The sequence below is a fragment of the Nipponia nippon genome, unplaced genomic scaffold, assembly GCF_047370975.1.
Source record: "Nipponia nippon isolate SJK-2023a ecotype South Korea unplaced genomic scaffold, ASM4737097v1 scaffold_5, whole genome shotgun sequence".
In the NCBI taxonomy this organism is placed as follows: Eukaryota; Metazoa; Chordata; class Aves; order Pelecaniformes; family Threskiornithidae; genus Nipponia; species Nipponia nippon.
The window spans coordinates 91,757,167-91,780,322 of record NW_028262369.1 but is presented as its reverse complement, the minus strand read 5'-3'; the positions used below and the strand labels follow the sequence as shown (position 1 = coordinate 91,780,322).

The following is a 23,156-nucleotide window of genomic DNA, read 5'->3' as shown; positions in this document are numbered from 1 at the left end:
TATTAAAAGGCCCTGACTACTTATTCTCTCAGCAAAGACAACTGAAAACAGTTTTGAAGGTAAAACTGAAATTCTATTGGAGTGGCGTGTAATTGAGTGTCTTGTACTTTTGCTTCCAGTTCCTTTTGACAATCCTTTTAGGTGTAAAAGAAGGTGTAAAAGACTGTTGAATGTCTGCCATGAGTCTGATGTAAGGAAAATGATCCTTTTATCTGGGATAATTCATTACTACCTTGTGGAGTTGCATTGAAAAAATCCTGCCTTTTCCTCCCATGGTGTATGTCTAAAAAGGGAGTGGCTGTAATTTGAGGGAGTGGAGACTATCATTTGCTCGCATGCTGTGCTGATGGGCCACAGAAGTATCTCGTAGATATTTAGATAGCTTTAAGTGTTACAATTTGTTGCAAAAAAGTATTAGGAGAGATCTCAGAGGCTTAATCTTAATATTGCCTTTATTTCATTTGAAGTCTGATGGAGGAACTGAGCATAAATAAATTCTAATGATGCCAAACTCCTCCTTCTGTAAGACACACAGCACTGAGCTCATGCCTGGTAGCAATGATGTTTAGAAGAAATGTACTTTATAGGCTGTGCTGGGACCTTCACTGTTGGCTGTGTGGAAAGAAATTATTAACTAACTTGAAATGTGTTAGCTTCTTGAATGTTGATATGCAGAGTGCTTGATATGGAGAACTACATTTTCTGTCCACGCTCACAGACCCTGTCAAACCGAGCTGGGTAATGTCATGATTCTGTATAGGCACGGGAATGTGTTCCCTGCTGGCTTACTAGGCAAGAAGAAGGGCAGTGAAATTTATTGACAGCATTCTGCCGGAGTCTTTGTCCAAAGTCACGTTCTGGTTCTTATGTGGACATGTACATTTGTGAAATCTATACTCACCTGCTGCTCCCGTCAGAGGTTATGTTTTGAAGTCTCCTTTTGGGAAAGTTTGATTCCAGTTGGGGATTAAAATTTGATAAATAGAAAATACATAGCCTCCATCCTGAGTTTTAAGTAATAAAATCCCATGAGGTACTTATATAATGAACATTTCAAGTTAAACATATTCTTTCTTTCCTATTTTTAATGTACTTTAGTTTGTTAGGTAATGGAAAAGGTGTTCAATGCCATGCATATAATGTGAATGTGTATTTGCCATGATGATATGCTGGAACTCCCTCTTGAAGTAATGGGGTATACATGAGTTTGGTGCACAACTGAGCATGAATTTTTGATGTTCCTCTAAGCAACAGTTTTAATTTTTACTATTTTAGACTACTGCTTAAATTAGCAACATTTTGTAGGAGTGGTCTAACAATAGTTTGAAGATGATGAAATCAGCCCTCCTGGGTATTCTCTCTAGTTTGGATACTGGCTTACTGTGTGAACTTTTAAACTGCTTAATCTCTCTTATATATTCATCTTTCTGATTCTAAAGCGAGGGATCGAATAATCACCTCTGTGGAAGAGCTGTGCTTCTCTAATGAGTGTTTTCCCACGGTTATTATAGGCTTTTGGTACACACTGAATATTTTTGTGCCTACTTAAATACCCAAGCATTGATTGATTTTTCTTGTTATGTTCACAAGTTAAAAATCCTCACTCAAAAATACCATGAGTTCTCCCCCCCCCCTAATATTAGCTATATGAAGAAGCAGTACAGAACAAAACTGTAAAAGGAGCATAACAGGTTTGCAATATGCAGTGACACATCTCTTAGTGGCATCAGCCTATGAAGTGTCCTGAGTTTCACTAGGTTCTTTCTTTGTGGTCTTAAGTCTTTCAGATACTGTGATAACACTTGAAGAATTTGTTGAAGCATGTTAGAGCCTCATTTCCTTTTTATACCTTCCTGAAGTTCCTTGGCTCAAATTAAAACAGAGAATATGGGAGAACATTAGAGGCTCAAGAAAAAATCTGTTGTGTCATTTAAGCCTATTTTTTCCCCTGCTTTAAAAGCAGGGTTTATTTTATTTTATTATTATTATTATTATTATTTTTATTCCTTGGTCTTTTTTTAATAGTACAAATCCAGAGCAGAGGAACTCAAAAAACCAGAAACTTGTTTGTCACTTGTGACCAGATGTTCCTGTGAGTTTCAAAGCATTTAATACATTGCTTGCAAATGTTAGTTAAGACAGAAGATTGCTTTGATTAAACAGGTTTTCAGACTGCTGCTGTTTGTAGCCTTGCTGGTGATAAATGAGGGGAACAGTGTTTGATAAAAATATCAAAGAACTAATTTATGGATTTCTGCTAAATTTTGCTGAGGTAGCGAGATGTGCAGACTCGGTGGGAATCTGGCCTTCATTTGTTCATAAACAGTGGCTTGAAGGTCAGCCCTTGAGGACCCAGTGATACTATTCCTTGAACAACAGCTGTAGTTAAAAATATTTTTTGTAGTAATACCATAATTTTTATTGCTTCAGAAACTTTCCTTTGGTTATTAAGATACATAAAAATCCACAATATCATCAGGAAACCCAGATCTTGGACATCACTTCTTTTCCTTCATAGAGAAGAGGGAAAAATTCCTTTTCTCTTGTTGGTCCAAATAAATTTTCCTGGCACTTTCTCATGCCCCCATCAGATAGACTGCATGTCTCCCAAAGGCCTCTTCCACAGTCATGTGACTGCTCATAAACCTGCACTGGGTAATTAAAGGTGTTTAATAAGGTTATAAAGATGGGACAATCCTAATCAGGATTTTTAAGGCAGCTGAATGTTTACCTTTTCTTGCATGGAACTGAAACTACGTGATTTGGTGACAGTTGCCAGGTTTTCTGAGGGAAATTATCTTTGTTTCAAGTTGTTGATACTAGCAATTGTAGAAGAGGATTTACTTCAATCTTTGATGTCTTGGTGAAATTGCAAGTGGCCATGGTGTGATAAATGTGAGATCTTGGCTGTCCATGGCTGTTGCCTTGTATAAAACTAAATACATATCCCAAAAGCTTACAGTGTACTGAGGAGTTGTGGAGTATGCAGAGATTTGAAAAAGTACAGCAATTGCACCGAAGTCAATTAAAGGTGGTTAATTTTAAATAAGTTTTACATGGTTGCATTGATTGGATACATTCACTTAAATCACAGGAAAAAATAAAAGCCAGCCACAGTTAGCATTTTATGCTTAACTGCAATAAATAAATAGACATTTTACTTTTATTTAGAATGTCTGATGTTGTTCGGTGTAGAAAAGTTATTTGTCTACCAAGAGATCAGTCAAATGAGGACAGGACCCCAGTGTAAGAAAATAGTGTTATTGGAGAACATCAGGACAGTATGGATACCTTTTACTTTTTCTGGCTCTCTAGGTTTAGAGTTAATCTATAAAAGGATAGCGTTTTGCGTTAATTAGGTTGCCGTCTAGAGCTGTGTCGTGAAATTTGCAGAGTAATTGAAGTTAATGAGTTTTCTCACAAATGCAGCTGTGTCCTCCTTTACACTACCATTGGTACAGTCTAGCCACAAGCAGGCACTGGAATCAGAAGCCAGGGGAATTAATTCCTCTTTAGTAAATAAGTAATGGCAGGTGCTTACATATAAAATGTGTGACATGTATGTGTATATACACGTGTGTGTGTATATATATATAATGTGTGTGTATATACGCATGCATTTATATATACCCATTGAAATTACTATATATATATATATATATAACAATATATGTATTTTTAAGCATTTGCCAGTACTAGCTTTTATATAAATATGCATATCTGCTCAGTGAATCAAAGAAAAGGACATATTATTCATTCAGTAGTTGTACTCAAACAATAAAGCAATTTTGTAGGTCACGAACGGTATTGTATAGATACTGATTTTTGCCTTCTGGCCTCATCACTGTTGTCATGTTGTTAAAACTACAGAACTTGTGGTTTTAGCAAAAACTGTCTTATCAAAATGTTTCAGAAGACTCCAGGGTTTAATTGCAACTTTTCTAGCCACTTTTAACAATAGTGTGTAAAATGCAGCATTGTAAGTATTTTTTTTCAGTACTGAACTCTACATTTTTCAAGGAAAAGAAATTATATGTCACATGAGATAGTGTTAAAAACACAAGTTGTTTCTGTAATAAGTGATGTAAAGGACAGGTATCTTATTCTAAATATTGTAAGCATTCTAATAACCATTGTAATTTGTTATTACCTTAGCCCATTCATTGGAAAACAAGTAATATAAAAAAATGAAATCAAATTTAGTATAAAACAAAGGACAGGAAATTTCTTTTAAAAGCTCAGAAAGGGAGATCTACTTACTTAAAGAAAGTATAATTCTAGAACATGCAATTGAAAGGGAAGAACATAGGTTTGATTATGGGATTAGCTGTCTGTGGTAGTAGTTCACTTTAGAATATATCAGCATATTACAAAAATATCTTGTAGTACTTGAAAAATGGAAAGAGTGGTAATTACACTGATCCCGGATTTTAAAAAGGAAAAAGGAGGTGTGTGTTAGGGGGGCTACGAAATGTAGTCAGTTTAGGAAAGCTCAGTTAAATCATATGACATCTTAAATGTTATAGGTAATGTCTTTTCAAGTTAGTGTTTCCAGCCTAATGCAGATAATAGGATAATGAGGCATTTATGGGGATTGTATTTTAAAAGTTACAAATGTACTACTTTCTAGCCAGCAAGATTGCACACAAAACCAGTGGGGTCATTCAGGAAATAGAGATGTTCGTAGTGTAGAAGGGAGGGAATTGAACTTTGCTGGGCTTAATGGCTTTTACTTGTGTCCTAAAGGCTTCTTTTGTCCTTTTCAAAAATAGTTCTTCCCATAGTGCAGTTACACGGTGGTTTTAAAATGTGTTCTTCATCTCCTCCGTCACAGGGACCAAAATTTCATGTTTTCAAATCCTTCTTAGTCCTGTAGGTCCTGTTGAAAGACTGAGTTTGCCAGGAAAGAGTTTTGCCATCAGCTGGTACCTCAAGTGGTGTAACCTGGCATGAAGTCCTTCATGTGTAGGAGCCCCACCTCATTACACAAACTCATCTGTTCCTCTGACTTGTTTACTTAGCTCTGCAAACACATGATGAGGTTTTAATTTCCCATCAGAAAGTTATTGCATGATTTAGAAAACTGAATTTCTTTCAGAAACACCAAGAGGTCAGAGTTAGAAAAGTTTCTTAGTAGTCTTCCTCAATAAACTGGAGAAATAAAGTCGATCAGAGACTATAAAGAGAGATGTTGTAATATACCCTAATGTGTAAGTGCTGGACTTTCCATTGATTTGGTATTTGGATCTGGTCATATGTGAAGATTATGGAGATAATGGGATTGTGACACAGAAGGAAAAATAGAGAAAAGATGAGGAAATTAAGAAAGGAAAGCATCAGACAAGAATAGAAAAAGCATGTATTGCAGCAAATAGAGATATGTTTGAGGAGGATGCTAGTAACCATGGGTGCCTCTTGTTCTGTGATTGTCAGTAAAGGACTTAAAGCAGAATTGGACCAGACCTTAGATCATGACTGATCATGGCACGGGTTGGGTTTTGATGACGACAGGGAGAAGAACTCATTGCGCAATAACATGGAAGTCGTCATTTTAGTTTCATTAATTATGCAGTTACCTTTGAACTTCAAAAATGTAACAAGGGGCATGGATAGGGGTTTTTTTTTGGTGGTTTTAAATATTTTTAATTTTTTTTTTACTCTTGAGACTAATTAGGAGTAGCTACCTATGTCACTGAGGTGAAAGGTATGTACAAATTCTCCTTGATTGTGAAGAGGACATAAAGCATATTACCTTCTCACCTGCTGTCCCTTACTGCTAGGATGGAACTTTTCAACTGTAGCATCTGCCATCAGTTCAAAGAGCTTATTTATTCTGAACCCTGCTTTTTTCTTCTATGCATCCTTTTGCTACAGATTCAGAGTGGTAAATCTGTGATTTGTCCCAGTTACTTCCTGACAACCAGTCGAAATCAGATATTGGGATATAATGTTAGCCGTGTTTTTCATGTCCTCATAGAGGAAAAACTGATGTTGAGTGGGGTAGCTTCAGTCTTACTAATCATCTCTCAACCTTTTTGAGAAGATTAACAGATATGTGTTTTTACTGTGTGGAGCGAACTGCAGAGTTAGAAAACATAAGAGTACATCTATGGGGTTAGTTTTTTCAGCTATGGTGCTTTCTTATCTGTTAAGATACAAGCTTTGTTCTGTAAAATCTATTTTCTGTGAGAAACATGTTTACTTGTCCTTTGTTTATCATCCTGTAATTTTTATAACATTTAACCAAATGCCATCTTTTCCATAACTTTGAGTGGAACTGCAGTAAAATTCACTTAGCGTTAGATTTCAGGTCATTCCTTTTAACTTTCTGAATATTTACTTAAAACTTATCAGTCTGTAATCTTCTTAATACTGTAGCCCAAATTACCTTAAAAAAAAAAAAAAAAGAAAAAGAAAGAGTAATCAGTAATAAAGACTTGAGGAGTCTTGAGTTCACATTATTCAGACCAGCTTATTTATAAATATTTACCCTGTTTGATATGGTATAATGTTTACACTATTGGTGCACTGTCCTACCTCTTACCAAAGACAGAATGGAAATAATGATGGAATAAATCTATCTTGTATGAATAATTTTTAACAATATGTTATTTAGATAGAATAATTCTTTTTGTTATTTTCTGTTTCTATTGGTAATGCTTCTCTTCCGCCTAGAATTCTCAAAAAACAAACACTTTTGACTCTTACAGTGATTCACTTTCTTTTTTGTATTTCCTGTATTTTCTAAATATATTTTTCCCTGTTTCTTATGAATTGCTCCAGGGAAACTCTTACTTGATCTCACACTTCACCTTTCTTGTTCATGAAACTTGGGGTTAAGACCAACTAATAATCTCTTTCTACTTCCCAATTTCAATTTACATTTCACTATCTAATTTTCTTCTTTTAATTGTTCGCTTATAATGTTCATCCATTTAGATGATTATATTTTATCTAGGATGTTCAGTAGTTGTTTACATTGTATGTAATCTATGATCACTTTTTCCTGGATAAAGTATCTATTGCCAGAAACTAGAAGCAAATTTGAAGCCCAGAATAAAGCTACACTCTAACTGCAGTATTTTTAGTTTTAAAATTTTGACATGTATAATTTTTAGAAACTGGATGCATGAGACTTAGTTGTGTATTGCAAACTGAACTTACCCATAGAAAAATGTTTTTTCCAAACATTTTAGATTTAGTGCTATTTGAATCATCATATGTGACTGATTTTTCTTCCCTATGCTCTATTAATTAAGGCTGAAATTCACCTTCAGATGTGTTTCTCAAGACACCATTTTACTTCCACTTCTGAGAATCTCTTTTGCTTTCTCTCTCTAATAATCAGACTATTAATCCCTTAATTCCCATATCTCTGTTTCACCCTGGTTTTGCCCTGGTGACCCTTTTCTCTCCTTTGAGGTCCCTGCAGTCCCTTTGGAGCTGAGTGGGCTGGTTTGTGTGGAGCTCCTCCACACTTAATGCTCAGAAGTCTTTGGGGATAAAACAGAGGACCTTGTACCCTGTACCCAAGGAGACCAGCCTCACTGTGCCTGTGATGCAGTCTCTCCAGGGCAGGTGCCATAGACACCTCACACAGCTGGTGGTGGACCTGTGGAGTACTGGTTATAGAGCCCTGTTTGTACTAGGGGTCTGAGGCACTGAGCCCTCCATGCTCATGCCTTATAGCAATATTGCGTATGTGGATGTTTCAGGTCTGCTGCTCCTCTAGAGACTTGCTGAGGCACTGCTACTCTTCTTGCCAACCATTCCTACAATGAAGGAATAAATCTGAGTAAGATTACTTGAATATGAATTTCTTCCTGTCATTCCTACCATTTATCAGTGGCCAGTAAGCCATTTTCTTCCTCTGGGACCTCCAGTACTCCCTCAAGAAAGGAGAACTTGTCCACCAATTGCAAGCAGTTCTTCATTTGTGTTCTAGTTGTTCCATGTGATTGTCTTCCATGTTCTTGGGTGAAAGAACTGCAAATGAAGCTCACCAGTAGATGAGCAGGCTGAAGATCTGTGAAAAAATTCTACTTGACCTTTAGAGGTAGAATAGCGCAGTAATGGATGTGTGATCAGATACTTAAAACGTGCACTTCAAAAAACAAAACTGGCAAAAAAATATTTTCTTCTAGCTAATCCATGTTGACACCAGAGACGGTCTCTAATTTTTATGTATAGGAATTATGCATTCCTTGCAGTATACAGCAAGCTGTAATGAATTAAATGCAGAATTTATCTTCTGTGTTTTCTATATGAAGAACAAATATTAAGATATTTAAGGAGATAGCTGCAACTTTTAAATTGTTTGTTTTTGTTTTTTTTATGAGTTCATTTCAAGTGTGGGTTTTTGCATTCCAAACTTCTCAGCTGATGGTGCGCTGACATTAATGTTCAGAGTATCGTTAAGGACCTATTGTTACAATAATATATTAAGTGTAATATATTACCAATGTAATGTTCTTCTGATCTTATACCAATGAATTAATCATTACTCTGAATTGTTTGATGTGTCAACGAAATGCATCATTACCTTGAACCATCTGAATCTTTTGCAATGTAATACATCATTGGTATGATGGAACTCTAATGATAAACTAGCATGCAGCCAGGCTTCATTATGTTAAATTATCTAAACCAAGATTCTTTAGCTTGATAAATATATCATGTAAACCATCTCATCAGCTGGGAGACAGAGAGATAGAAAAGACTGGTGAATTAGCATATGTCTGAGTGTAACAGGAGAGCAAACAGCACAATTTGATGTGTTTTGGAAATAGAATATAAGCCTAACATGTCTGTGGAAATAATTGGATGAACTAGCATTTACTTCAGTCATGAAACTTGTCGCTCTGTAATTACCTCTTGAGTTGAGCATTATGATGTTGGTCTGTCAAATAAGAAATGTGGAATGGTAACTGAAAATGCATACCTGAAAAAGTCAGTATTTTTCGATATAGACATGATTGTGAAGAAGGGTGAAGGCTCTGAAGGTACAGTCTCCTATATTTGCAAGAAAACGGATGACATATTAGTCACAGAGAAAAGAGAAATTCAGTCATTTACATTAAAGCAGAATACAATATATTTACTTCCCTGCCAGATAATCTCCAATAGCTGAAAGTGGCCAAGTTCCATACACATTCAAACATTATCTGATTGATATGGTAAATAAACCGTGTCCATGACCCTGTAACTTTGTTACTTTTTAAAATGATACCATGAATTCTGACACTTCTAGCATCAAAACCATAACTCCATCTGTCACTGAGTTAAGAAAATCTCAGGTGGTACTTTAAAAAGTAGCAAATTGAAATAGTTGCTGACGAAGACTATTCAGAGATGGACAATCAAGTACTTTTAATTGTGTATTTAAAGAAAAGTGATTGCTTATCTAAATATATAAAGCAAAAATTTTCCCATTAAAACATGTTTTAGTAAAAAAAAATGTAATTTTTCACAGGAAAGGTGATTTTAGCTTTTATGGGAAACAATGACATTTTTGTTTTTCACATCAATTTTTGATGAGACAAAACAGAAGATAGTTGATTACAATCAGAACAAAATGCAGTCGCTTGTTCTTACTTCAAAAATCTATTGTGAAGAATTGAAATTTTGAATTAAAAAAAAAATTCCCTTTTAATTATTTTGTAGAGTAAGGAAGTATTTTGGAATCATCCCTAGACAAAAATAACCATGATATTTTACTTACACAAACCTGTTGGAGTATAATAAGGTCAGGACTAGATTCAGTCAGATTGCTGATGAAATATATTCTCCCCTAAAATGGGAAACACCTTCTTTTTTCCTGTTTATTTTCACATAAATGTTTGTCAGAATATATGAAACAGCAGTGTGATCTTGGAGAGGTAAACACAGTTTATTTCAGTGGGACTTACCTACAAGAAAATGGATCTATTTGCAAAGGGAACACTTCACTCTAAAGACTTGAGCACATGCTTGTTTGTAAACATTGCCTGATACTTCAAAATGCTTATTGACATAGATAAAGCATGTGAATAATCATTTAGAAGATCAGTAGTCAATGTACTGCTCACTGTGTGAAAAGGTGAAAAATCTGGCCTTTTACCAAGTAGCATTTCCTGGATTTTAAGTTACAAACTTTGCAAAAATATTCATGAAGTGGTGTGCTGTATGGAACCGACCATACAGGAATTCCTTTCTCAATTAATTTTTGTTAGGTGGATTGGAAAACCATCTCTCATCTGCTTATGTAAGAATACCTCAAATAGCCTTTTGTGGTGTTTAGAGATTTAAAAATCAGTAGGTATCCTTCAGAAAATGTTGGGTGGCAAGGTAGCATCAAACAAAATGCATGATTTTTAAGTCGGTATCTTTATTCATTTCCTGAATTTAAATTTGAATATTAATAGGGTTTGCAGAAAGTAGTTAACTAAAAAAATCAAATCTAATTTAAAAATTCATGGGCTGCATAAGTAAAAGGATTTGTGGAGTATAGTTAAAGATTCAAACTAATTAAAAATACCATACTACATTAAAAATGAGGGAAATGTTTTCATGATAACTATACTCCTGCAAATAAATTAGCTTTCTCATTAATACTATTTGTTTAATGTTCCCCATTAAACTAATGAAATGCTGGGAGATAAATTCACAAAACCATGTATCCCAAATTATCTTTTTAGCCTAATCCTATGTGTGTGTTAAGGTCCCACACTGATTATTTTTCAGTAGGCTGTGAGGCTTATATCCAGTAAAAAGCCCCACAAAAGATGATCTGAATCAGCTATGTAAATATATTTGAAATTTAGCTCTGTTAAAAAGAATGGTACAGGTCTCAACAATGACTGTTGGTATTCATTTATTTCTAAAATAATTCTACATGTAGAAGCAAACAAAAGATGTTTATCTTTTAGAACTGATAAGCAAAGTGTGCATGTGCGTTTATGTGTTGTGTGTGCATGTATATATGTGTAAATATTTTTAAAAAGCACATTTGCTGTGTCCTGATGTTTCTCTTACTCCTCAAGCTACTGGCAATGAGAACAGAAAGGTAAGAGTGGAGGGAAAGGTTCACACTTGAAATCTCGTTCCACAGATACCTGGCCAATTAAACACCTTTACAAATCTCCTCTTCTATTTCTTCTATTACAATTTGTTTACAGTAGGACCCGGAAACTTCAAGCAAAGATCAGTATTTCTTTTAGACTGGCATAGGCAGGATTTATTGTAAAGACGACCTATGCCTGATGCCACATCCATCTCTCACCTACATCATCTCCTAAAGAAAAAAAAAAAAATCAGTTCAGTGTTTCAGACCTGAAGAGCTGAATCTGGGACATGAGACTGACCAGTCATAATAATATACCTTTTTTTTCTCATGAGGAAGCAGACTGTCTTAAATGGAAAAAGCCCAGTACAGAGAAAGAGGCCACTAATGTTTTAGCTATCCCACATTAAATTAGGGTTGTTAGGCAACAGTTTAATTACAAATATGTAAGCTATTATTTGAACTACCAAACAAATAAGTATTAGAAACATTAGACAAATTCTGTGCAATTACAAGCTATGCAAGCTGCGGGTTAGGTGAAAAAGGCAGCCAGAGAATTGTTTGGACGCTTTTTTTACCTCTTCCTGTCACTTATTGATACTTTTATAAAGTTTTCACAAAATAAAAATAGTTGGCAACCCCAAAAAAAGAACCAGGACATTGTTTTAAAAAACCTGCAAATCCTATAAAAAGCCCACATTTCTGGTATCACAGAACGCATCTAGCATGTGAAAAATGTAATGTTTGTATGCAAGAGATTAGTAGCACTAAATAACTCTTTCTGAATATCAACAGTCTAAAAATCTACATATCAAAAATAAAAAAATCAACAGAGCAGAAAGTTATAGCACTTGGCATCCTGTAGCATCATCCCTCTTTGTTTGCTTTGGCAGTATTTGAAGAATGAAATGTGAGAAGAATGAAACGTGGCGGGTGAGTGAAGAGCCAGAAGGGCTTTGTCTCTGTGCATGGTATGTTTGTATGTATGTCTGTATACGCATAGAGCCAGTATGCACTGCGGAAAGAGTATTTGTGCTTAAATTGCATCATTGGATTTTTCTTTTCAATGCCATTTCACCCCTTAATTTCTTTCTTTTCTCTCTGGAATCTCATCAAGAAACTAATCGACAGAGTAAGAGAGCATTGGCTTAGAGTACCTTTCATACCGCTATTTTAATCAGTCTTCAGTAGTGTGTATGGATTCATATAAGACCTTCAATTAACTTGCACGTTAACACTAGTAAAACAATTTTAGATCCTTAACTTATCAGGAATGCTGTATGCAAGGGATTTGAATAGCTGAGCGGAATTTGTCATCAGACACATTTCGTCGCTGTGCTCATATGATGCTGGTCACCAAACAGAAAAGGAAACAAATGAACTGAGAATGCTGCTTTTCTGAGACTTTCCATTCTTTAAGCATGAATGTTATCTGCATATGACTGTCTCACAAACTTCAGCAGGTTTTCTGAAGGGAGAAGTACTTGCTGTTCCTGTTGACGTCATACAGAATTGAGGGTATTCTCTATGTAAAGAAACCCACCTCATTTGGTTTTGTGTAGTGGTTTGTCACGTTTGATTTCCTCTTTGTATTGCACATTATCATATCTCTTAGTAGTAGTTATCAGGAAACTTCAGTTCTAAAACGGTGCTTAACTTTACCCATTTGAACAACGTTACCAAAGTCAATGGAACAACTCATACAGAAAACCTCTACCTGCATTGAGTCACTTGCTCTCTTGGGAGCAGAAGTTGTTACCTAGACATGCACATAAAACGGGTAATGCATCTCATTTCAGTTTTTGCAACAATTAACTGATGAGATTAGATGCACTGATCGCTATTCAGCAGTTAGACATTTATTTGAAAATTGTATACATATCAGAAAAATCTACTAGAAAAAAATGAGCTATTTTTGTGCTTTCCTACTTATTTTAATCACCATATGAAAAATATTTGTGTCTTATGCTTGTTTCTAGGGCCTGATAAGAAACAGGAACCTACTATAGTATAGACAGTAAAAATGCATAGTACCCACTAGTCCTCACCATGAAGGACCTGGATCATTTTACAATCTGGTTTAGTCTTTTGATGTCAAATTCTGCTTTCAGAAACTGCAGGGTAAATCCAAATCCCATGAATGAAAAGTATTTTACTGCACTGAATATGAGCTAATGTTTCTAATTATTCAAAGGTGCCTACAGTATTTTAACCTGTAGTGCATTAACTTCTCCCAATTATTTTGTGTCCAGTCTAAAATGATACAATAGTCCTTTTCCTAGTCAGAAAGATAACGATGAATGAGTTTCAAACTAATTATTCTGTTATCTGCTCAAAATTTCTGATGACGGATGACATGATTATTATGGAGGTTTGAACGGATACCTATTGAGGTTGCTGTCGTTGTAGAAATGGTAGATAACAGTCTGTTGTTTTCGAGGTATGGCAAGGATCATTTAATACTTGTTGGTGACCCTGTTGGTTTTGAAACTAATTCAGCTCTGAGTGGGTGTGATCAGGTCCACTCAAGTGAAGTGTGTTAGACATGGAGTTGCCCCCTGAAGCTGGAGCAAATCTGTTTTTCATTTAACTTATTGGAGTGATTCTGTGACACAATAGCCATACACTTGTACAATGAAAACCAATGAACTTTAACAGAATTTATGAATTTATGAGAAAACTCCACAGCATCACAAAGTACCTCTTGGTGGAACTGTGTGTATGAGATTCATTTCTTGACTATATTCTTTACAGAACTTAGGAAATACGAGCTTGATAGAGTCTTTGCACTGGTTTACTGATGGCTTTCAGTCAGGTATGATGAACTATGTATAAAACTGAATTTCTGTCATCCCTGTCACACATGTAACTCCAGGACACTTGAAAACTGTATGCAATTACCAGATGCAAAAAGAAGGCAATTAAAGTGCATTCTCAACAGAGAAATGCATAATATGCTAGAGACTAATTAAAGATGTGAGCACACAGATCACTAGGAATTGCCCAAGAATAAAAGTTCACTTGAAAATAAGGTAATTAAGTTAATCTTCTGATAGTGGAATTTTGCAGTAAATGCATGTATCAAATATGAAAGTAAGGAACTCAAGAGGTAATTAAAAGTAATTCAGGCATTAAATTAAGCTTCTAGCTATATGAAGCAGTAGTAATTACAGACATCAAAATTAGAACCATATTGTAATCAGAGTAACTACAGTGTAATTAATGTACCTACATCACAAACTATCTACAAAAGTAAAATGCAAGGTGTTGGTTTCACAGAAAACATTACTGTTTTAACTGGAGTCAAAACTTGGAGTGGACATCAGTACCCAAAATATGAACAAAGCTACGTGCATTGAGGATATGCATCATTTTCCAAGTGCTGAATCAAAACTCTGCCCCTGAGTTTCCAGGAGGTCTTTAAAAGGTTGGCATTCTCACCTGATTTTACTGTCTGGAGGTATACTTGTACTGTGCGTAAGCTTTGCAGACTATCTGGCAAATCAGGAGTTACAGCTCTGTTGCAGGCAGGCACATCCTCTACAGTTGCTTTCTGCTGCAATTAGGCTTGTCAACATCTCTCTCAGGAAGGTACTACTGGCTCATTAAGGCTAATTGCTGGCAGACACCTGATTCCCTTAGAGGACGAGGAGAGGAGCCAGGCTGCAGGGAGGGCTGTGATGGGCGAGGTTAGGAGTGCCTACCAGACAGGTGGATGCACCTTTAATCATTCCTACAATTGACTTACAGCTACAGGAAACTTGACCTTTTCTTTGATTAGAATCTGAGCTGATGAAATTCCCCTTCTTCTCTGCAATCAGTTGCCACATGAATTAGGCCATTAGATATGTGTATCTACCTGTCTGCCCTAGGCATGTTGTTAATGCTGCTGTGATTAAAGTAATTTATTACAAATTATTGGGTGTGAAAAGGGATCTGATACTATAAAGTTATATTTTAAAGTAGTTGTTCTAAAAGGTACAGTCAGTGTCATGCTTTGTTTTCACTTATTTTATGTGGCAATCTTGATGTTTTTATCTCTGGCACGAACAGTAGATTATCCTCTACAGGCCTTATGTTATAGGGCAACTTCTACATGATCTGTGAAGCAAATGGAACTGAAAAAAAATCTGATTACATCTCAGTCTTAGCAGAGACTGTACCATTTTCCTGTGCTGTAGAAGTAGATTAAGCACTATGATGTTTGATTTCTATGTAGTCCTTTACTCTAGAGTTAAGCATAAGCCATTTTGAGTTTCAGGAAAAGTTTCTTGCATGTTACTCCTCTCTTTCCCTTTTTCTTTTGTGTTCTAATTTATTTCATGTCTTTTGCCTGGAAAATATTGAAGTTTTATTTTAATATTGAGCATTTAGCTGCATCTATTTACATGTGAGCAAGAAACCCAGCACTTGCCCCGCTATATTTAGCTCAAGGATTTTTACTGCATAGTTGGCAAATTTTTGGCCAAAGGCTGTTACCGTGCAGTGAGACACACTGAAAGCACTAGGGGGGTGCAGGTGTACATGACTTCATAGCTGGCATGAGTCAGTCATACATCTGAAGGCTGATTTTTTTTTTGAGCTTCAGGTGTTTTGAATAGTTTGGAGATTTCTATGGATGTCTTCAGGCACACCTCTGTTCTGTGGTGTGAAGAGGGTCAAAGACGCTGCGACCCACATTAATGCCTTTGTGTTTCTAGAACTTTACTTCACAGTTTGTTATTGACTCTAGCTGAAAAGATGCGAATTACTTTGTGTAATTACCCAATTGAATTGCCTGAAGGACAGATTGTATATCACGTTCATGGCATTTATTACTTTTTCATCTGAATGAAAAAAGCAGCAGATTGCTGTATAAGTCTGATCAAAATAAGCACAAAACTGTATTTATCAGTAGTCATGAGTTAACAGATAATATAAACAAGATTCACTGAAAAGTCTGAATTTTGCCTTAAAACCTATTTGATTACCGCATTGTGGTCTGTCAGTGAAAAATTACTGTGTTTTTTGTAATTCTGGATTGAAGTAACAGGATAATAAACATAAGAGCAAAGAATCACAGAAGAAAGAAAACATCTTTGATTTAAAGCTATGGTTAATTCAGTAAAATGTGACCCTTCAATATTTTCCAAAACAAAGATATCTATGTACTTGGCCTGTAAAGTAGCTTTTATGAGTTGGACATCTGTCCAACAAAACTGGAAAGAAGCTATTAACTCTCTTCCTGAGAGATGTTTTCTTATTTCCTGTAAAATTCTTAGACATCTTAAAAAGCAGTCTATCGTGTTATTTGTTAATGATTGAGGGTGCCTTTTTTTTTTATGAATGAAAATCAGAAATAAAACAGGATTATAACTATTGTTTTGTATGCTTTGATCATAAGGACTGATAATATTTTCTGTTTCTCATCTGAAAATGTATATATATATTCCTCATATAGGGATTCTATCTGAATATTTTAATTCCACCTCTCTTTCTAATTTTGTTGGTCAGGAGAATGTAGTGGTTTAAGATTTTGAAGAAAGCATGATAACTTTTCATAGTCAAAGGCTGAATGTTTTCTCACCATTTTAATCAAAAGTATAAGAAATTGACTCCTTACTGAAGAGCAGTGAGGAAAAAATTTGGGTTGCAGCATTGTTGCAAGACTGGACATTGCCAGAATTCGTGGTACTGAAGTTCTTGCAATGGCTGAGAGGCATGTAGCTTCTTACAGAGTCCCAGAGCTATAGGAAATACACGTGTCACTAAGTTCAAAACATCCTTACTCTTTGTCGTGGTTGGTCAAAATTGTAAACAAACAGTGGAGGCAAAAAACTCAGGGGTCTGAATGTGCAATATATATAGGCACAACCCATCTGCTATGAATTACAGCACGATAGAAATTGCTGTTTATTGCATGACTTGCTTGCACAAAACATAAATTAATAGATTTTCTGCAAAGCCTGACTGACCATTACAGTTTTTACTTCCAAGGGCCTCAACCTGGCTCGTAGGATTGTGGCCCAAATTTTGTGAGTGTAATGAATTGCAGGCACACAAACCAGGCATCAGATCTGCAGGCATAAAGGGCAAAAGAATTTACACCTGCAACGGGGTGCTTTTGCGATATGGTAGGTACTAAGTGAAAAGTAGGTTGAAGACTGTGGAAAGCATGTTACTAGCTACAGGTGTCACCCTGGCAAAGGAACTGAGATTTGTGGGTGCTCATATTGTCTGTGTGGTGGATTAGTGCTGTGGAAGGGTTTGGAAATGCTATCACTCTTATGTTTTAGTACGTACATCTGGGAAATTACAAGAGGTTAGGGATAATTTGCTGCTTGTGCTATTCTCATCTTTTTCAGCAAGTCTGTTCCAAAAAACTTGTAAGTATAGTTCTGCTTGCAGGTATTCTACAGTTTACTAAGCAGGCAGTTAAGGCTATAGGAAAAAAACGTCCCTTTGATCTGATTTTAGGGAGTCTAATACTCTGTACAGAAGACTTCAACATGTTAAAGAGAAGTAGATAACATCATTTATTTCCAAGTGAGCATAAGCAGTGGCTTAGTCCCTCTCCTTTTTTCTCTAGATTGTCTTATTACAACAGTAAAGAAAACCTTAGTGCATCTGTGTGCTGTAATTTGGAGTGATGGATATTAAATTTTTGAGAAACCCAATTTTTGTATGGGAGGTAACACAACTGGACACTCCAGGCCCTGCTTTCCTAAGGAACAGCTGCTCTCACTAGGAATTAGATTATTTCCTGTATGCCCTTGGAAGCACTGGTGGGTACCTGGAAAAGTTGTGGAGCCAGGAGGAAAATTTAGGTCTGAAAAGGGCTTTTAAGAAGGGTACCTGAGCACGTCTGCTGTTGTACGCTGTACAGCAGATAGTTCTGTTAAAGAAGTTACAGTTGAATTTTTGGAGGTGATTTCTGAATAACAAGAAAACAAGTGTTGTGTTTTTGTATTTTTAGGGACTTCAAGATCCGCAATTCAAACTTTTCTTCAAAATTATGATAGTGTAAAATGTCTAATGGATTTTTTTTTTTATAATTCTGGGATTTTCAATCAGCTGATACCATAAATCAGGCTTAAATTTTCAAAATTAGAAACATTGCATTTCACTTCCATCTTAGATTTAGCTGATGCAGAAGGAGTCAAGCTGTGGGAGCATGGGCTGCATCTTACCCGTGGTGTGGGAGTGATTTTGAAGTCAGACTCAAAGCCAAAGTTGCTAATTGTCTGCTCCAGGTCCTTAACCGTGTCCTCATGGCTCCAGAACAAACAAGCCAGTACTTCAGAGGTTGCCTCAGAGCATGTTTGCCTGCAGTATGGGCAACCTCTCCTATAACCCATCTCAGTGTTGTGGCGATGGCATGTGAATGATATTGGGCAGAAGATACTACAAGGCCCTTGTGGATCCACAAGAGCCCCATAATCACCTGCCACGAGGAACAATGAAATTTATGAACAGTATGACTCTCTGAGTTTAGACTGCCTAGGTGGACGATGTGGATGCATGTAACCAAATTTTAAGACTGCTCTGGGCTAGTGGCCACGCCAGGGCTAGTGCAGTTCAGTCTGGATTATCTCTCTCTTGTGCCTGACTTGACACCTCAGCCTTAGCTGGAACATGGTGCAATAGGGCAGCCAGGGGCACTCTTTGCCTGATATGTGAAATTGAGTTGAATACCTTACCTTCGTACAGTAATGAATAGTAATCTCGTTCCTAAATATTATCACATGTACGTTTGACAAGTGAGCCCCACTGATGCAAATAAGGTAGCAATCACTGATGGACTCCCAATCTCTTTCGTTTTAACATTGTACCATATGAATTAAAGTGTCTCTTGAGTAAGAGCTTTGGATGCCACGTTAGACTGCTGTCAGGTTTCTTTTCTGTTTCCCATTCCAGCGTGAATGGCTGGCTCTTGTACGGCATGACCTGATCACCAGGACAGGTCAGCTAGAATAGAACTTCAAATTGGGTTGGATGTATCTTGAATTTAATTAACTCCTGCTGTTTTGGCTACTTAGACCTCACTTTCTGAGCTGAATGGTTTACTCTCCCACTTTTATCTCTTCAGGATGAGAAGCTGGGTCCAAAGACCAGCGAATTGAAAGGACTTCAGGAAACTTTGTAGCCTGTTACAACAATAATGGGGGGAGGGATGGCAGAAACTACCTTTTGAGCAGCTATGCGCCAGGTGAGAGCAACCTCTCTGAAGTGGAGGGCAAGTCTGCTGGAGCACGCCATTGCTTAACTTCTGTTCCTGGAGCTGGAGATGAATAAGGCCAGCTTCTGCTCTCTGCTCCACGTGCAGCCGAGACCTTCCAGTAGGGAGCGGAGGAATGGACTGAAATGAATGACAGGTTCCCAGGTTAGTTAAGGTCCTCTTGTTCATCTTTGTTTTGTTCCTTACTAGAGTCACCAACAAACCTGTGTAACCAGTGGTGCTTTTAAAGTCTCAAACAGTAGAAGGTTGCCCTCCTGCCCCCAAATAAAAGGCTGTGTTGGATCTTTAGAAGGGGTATTCGTATATATTTAGAGGACAATACTTGCAGTTCACTCTATCGTTGACCTGTCATTTGTAACTATCAGCTGCCTTTTGAGGGTGACCACAACTGCCCTTGCAATATATTAGGGGCCACACTGATGCGAAGAGAAGAGCAGGCCATGTGTAGCACGTATGTAACTATTTTGTTCCCCAGACTGGGCTCTTATCTTAAGATAATGTGTTATCTTTACTAATAAGCAGACTTAAACCCACAGAACTGTCTCCCCAGGTTCTAAGGAGCTACTCTGTTGTTGAGGTGATGATTCAGTGGCTCTGCAGCAGCTGAGGCTTCTGATTTCTGTCCAACCATGCATCTTCATAAAATGGGTCAGACCAGGGACAGCCTGTTTCCCTTCATAATCCAAGGCTACTTTGGAGAGATCATTCAAAATTTTCCCCTTTCAAACCCGATTTTCAATATCCATATTCCCAACCAAGAAGAGGTTTAGGCTTGGATAGAGCCTGAATATTCTCACTTGCCCAGGGGGGTTAGTCCCATAATTGACTGAGCCCATATAAAGCTGATAATTCATTGTAACGGATGGTGGTCCTTCCCAGTGAATAAATAGATGTATACATTATACCTTCACAGTTACGTGGGGTGTCTTCTTTTTTCATAGATCTTTTTACAAATTTTGTGTGATTTTTTTTGTCTACACGTTTTGTGCCATATGTCTATTTCTTCCTCAGAATAAATGTTTCAATAGTCACTTAAAAGTACAAAAAATTAGTGTCGGCAGCTGAGCTCTCAAGGGCAATAATCTAATAACAAATGTGTGGATGAAAGGGAAAAAGAGACTAGATTATGCATTTCTAAACCATTATGACAGACAACAACAGTGAAGAAATGTTTTTAACCTATGAAACTTAATTAAATTTTATCTTCCGCTATAAAATACTCTGGCCGTGATCCAAGAAGGACTTGAGCACAAATGCCTCCTTCCTCAGTCCCTGGCTTCTCAAGTGGGTTGCATGACCCTGTGTTAAGCAGTTTGGCTCCCTAAACACATCAGGAGAAGGGCTTGGAAGAATCAGGCTGTAATATGAACACTGCTTGCAAATGTTGTGCTGGTTTAAGCAGCCCTGTTGATACTGTTTGCTCCTGCCTCTCTCCCTATCACCTCTAATCTGCATCAGCTCCTGACAAGGTCTGTGATGTGGCTATATGCAACGTTGTACACCTGCGTCTCAGGGAGGTGACGGGGCATAAACACAGGAAGGGCAGAGAGCAAAGGGCCACTGAAACCAGTTCTGCCTCTTGAAGGCAAGCCTAAGCAGGGCTTTCTTCTTGCTTTTATATGGAGCTGGAGAAAGAAGACAAAGTGCTCTTCCTTATGAAAAGGGCCTCCTAGCCATTTTTTTAATCTTTTACAAAAAATACATAATTTACTTTGAACCATCATTAAATAAAACATGCGAGTGTTCTTGAAACAGGACCTGGACTGGCCTTCCTAGCTATCAGGGAGACCTTCCTCCCTCTGTGCTCCTGCTTGGGCACTGTGGCACATGGTATCTTTTCCTCTATGTGGAACAGCTTAAGGGGGACACATAAGGATGTTGAACCCAAAAAATAAAGTACCGTGGAATTTGGGTGAAGTAGAAACTGACGTTGTAACTGTGTAATTTTGGTGTTAGGTCTCCACGTTCTACCTGGCTCCCGTTGCAGATGTGCAACTTCCTTTGTTAAACAATTGTTTGGGGTTTTTTTGTTGTTGTTGTTAAAAATACAACTTTAAACTTGGTTTCCTAACAGTATTTTTCTAGTTGATGGTGGTCTTCAGGAAAAAATAATGAATTTTTAGAATTACTTAAAAGCTTGTGATTCAAACTTTGGTCTGAGTGTCCTTTTGGTGAAACACTGATGTGATGATGGATTATTTGTATGATTTGGGGGCCAAATGTCCTTCTCTTTGTATTTGTTGCTTTGAAAGTCTCTATTGGTAATTAGCAATTTACTAAAATCCTCCATCTATGACTGTGTGAGGTATATTTACATATCACTCACACCTTTCACATGTTTTGCATTTGACTGATGGTGTCCGTTTCTAATGATTTCATAGTAACGTAGATATGGGGAATAGCAGGAAAAAAACAGTGATATATTTTTCTAATGGAATTCCCATGCCACAGCAGGTGTGGGTAGGAAACCAAAAGGGCAGATGAGAGGTATTTCAGACTTAATGGAAGGTGATTTAGGCTCAGCATCTAAATATGATAATGCTTTGTTAAGTAGTCCTCCTGACAGCCAATGTTATGTTGGAGCACTGAATAGAAGAAAAAGAAGCCCTTGGGAATGCTTCCTTGCATGAGACAAACATCATCTTACAGAAATAAAAGACAAGAATAGATACTCTGATATAAATTAGAGCAGATGGAAAGTGACTAGGCTTAACTGTGTTCTGCCAACATTATAAACCATTAAATTATTTTTCTAGTTGTTGTATGATCTTTGAAGGTCTTCAATGACAAGGCACTTATGTAGGCATAGTATCTTAAATGATTAGGCACAGTATCTCAAATGATTAGGAATAGTAAATTTTATATTTTCTTTCAGTTCTATTGGTTAGGCAGTGAGTGGGAAATCTGTTAAACATTCTTGTAGGATGCTCAGAGAAAAACGTTTGCCACTTGCTGTATGTTACATCCCTAATACTATAGTAGAAGAACCTAAACAGTGTCCATCATTGAAAAGAGATAGGCGTAGGCAATCTACTCAGCATACTAGCTCTGCATTTTCTTGACTTTTGGGATTGCAAGCTTTGTAGAAGTGTCTTCCTATACAGAATTCTATCTTCCACAAAATATTACTTCTACATTTTTTCCTTCTGTGTGGGATACCCAGACAAGACAGTGAAAATGCAAATAGAATAATGGTGTAGCAAATATATAGTGTGATTTTTCAAGGACATGTAAGGGGTTATTTCTTTCATCGGAATTTAAATTAGTCTCACTGCAAAATGCATGCCAAGTACATTGTCAGCCACATTTTTTAATATGTTCTCTGGTTGGTGGCTAAGTACCATTATCCTCAGTTTATACCCATGCCCTAAAAAGAGAAGCTGAATTTAATCTGAGGCAGTGAGTCAGTAGCAGAACCAGATCCATAACACAATTTTTGTCCATTTAGGTTCCTCATTTTGATACAGCTGCTGAAGCTTTTCCAAAGCTCCAAGATGCTTCTACCGTTAGCGCTGTTGCAAGCGTACCACTGAGAGGATCTCTGCAATACAGAGAATTGTACTTTATAGGTAATTTAACTGCTGAGTGAACAGCAATGTTGCAGTAGAGAAGGAAAAGTTTAAAGTAATTAATTAAAAATAGGACAAAAATCTGCCAAATGCAGAACTTTCTGTAAATCTTGAGCCCCACTGAAATACTGCCATGTATGTGCAGGGCACATAACACTTAAAGGAAGTTAGTCTTAAAATAATTTTGTGTCTGACAAAAGTAGGTTCTGAAGTACATTCCAAGGCCAGTTCAGGGAAAGGGAGAATAACATGAAAACTACGTTACAAAAATTTGAGGAAAATTCTGCTCTGCATTAGAATGAAATATCTAATGAATATTTGTAATCTA

The 23,156-nt window shown here is 36.9% G+C and overlaps 1 protein-coding gene and 1 long non-coding RNA gene across 3 annotated transcripts in view; both read left to right on the top strand.

Moving 5' to 3' along the window:
- LOC148052385 (uncharacterized) overlaps positions 1–19,234 on the top strand; it is a 137,767-nt gene extending 118,533 nt beyond the window's left edge. The window contains exon 5 of the long non-coding RNA XR_015698842.1: positions 19,110–19,234. This is a non-coding gene — a long non-coding RNA (uncharacterized LOC148052385). The remainder of the gene's footprint in view (positions 1–19,109) is intronic.
- Positions 1–23,156, top strand: part of DPP10 (dipeptidyl peptidase like 10) — a 562,528-nt gene that overhangs the window by 152,941 nt on the left and 386,431 nt on the right. The window lies entirely within an intron of this gene.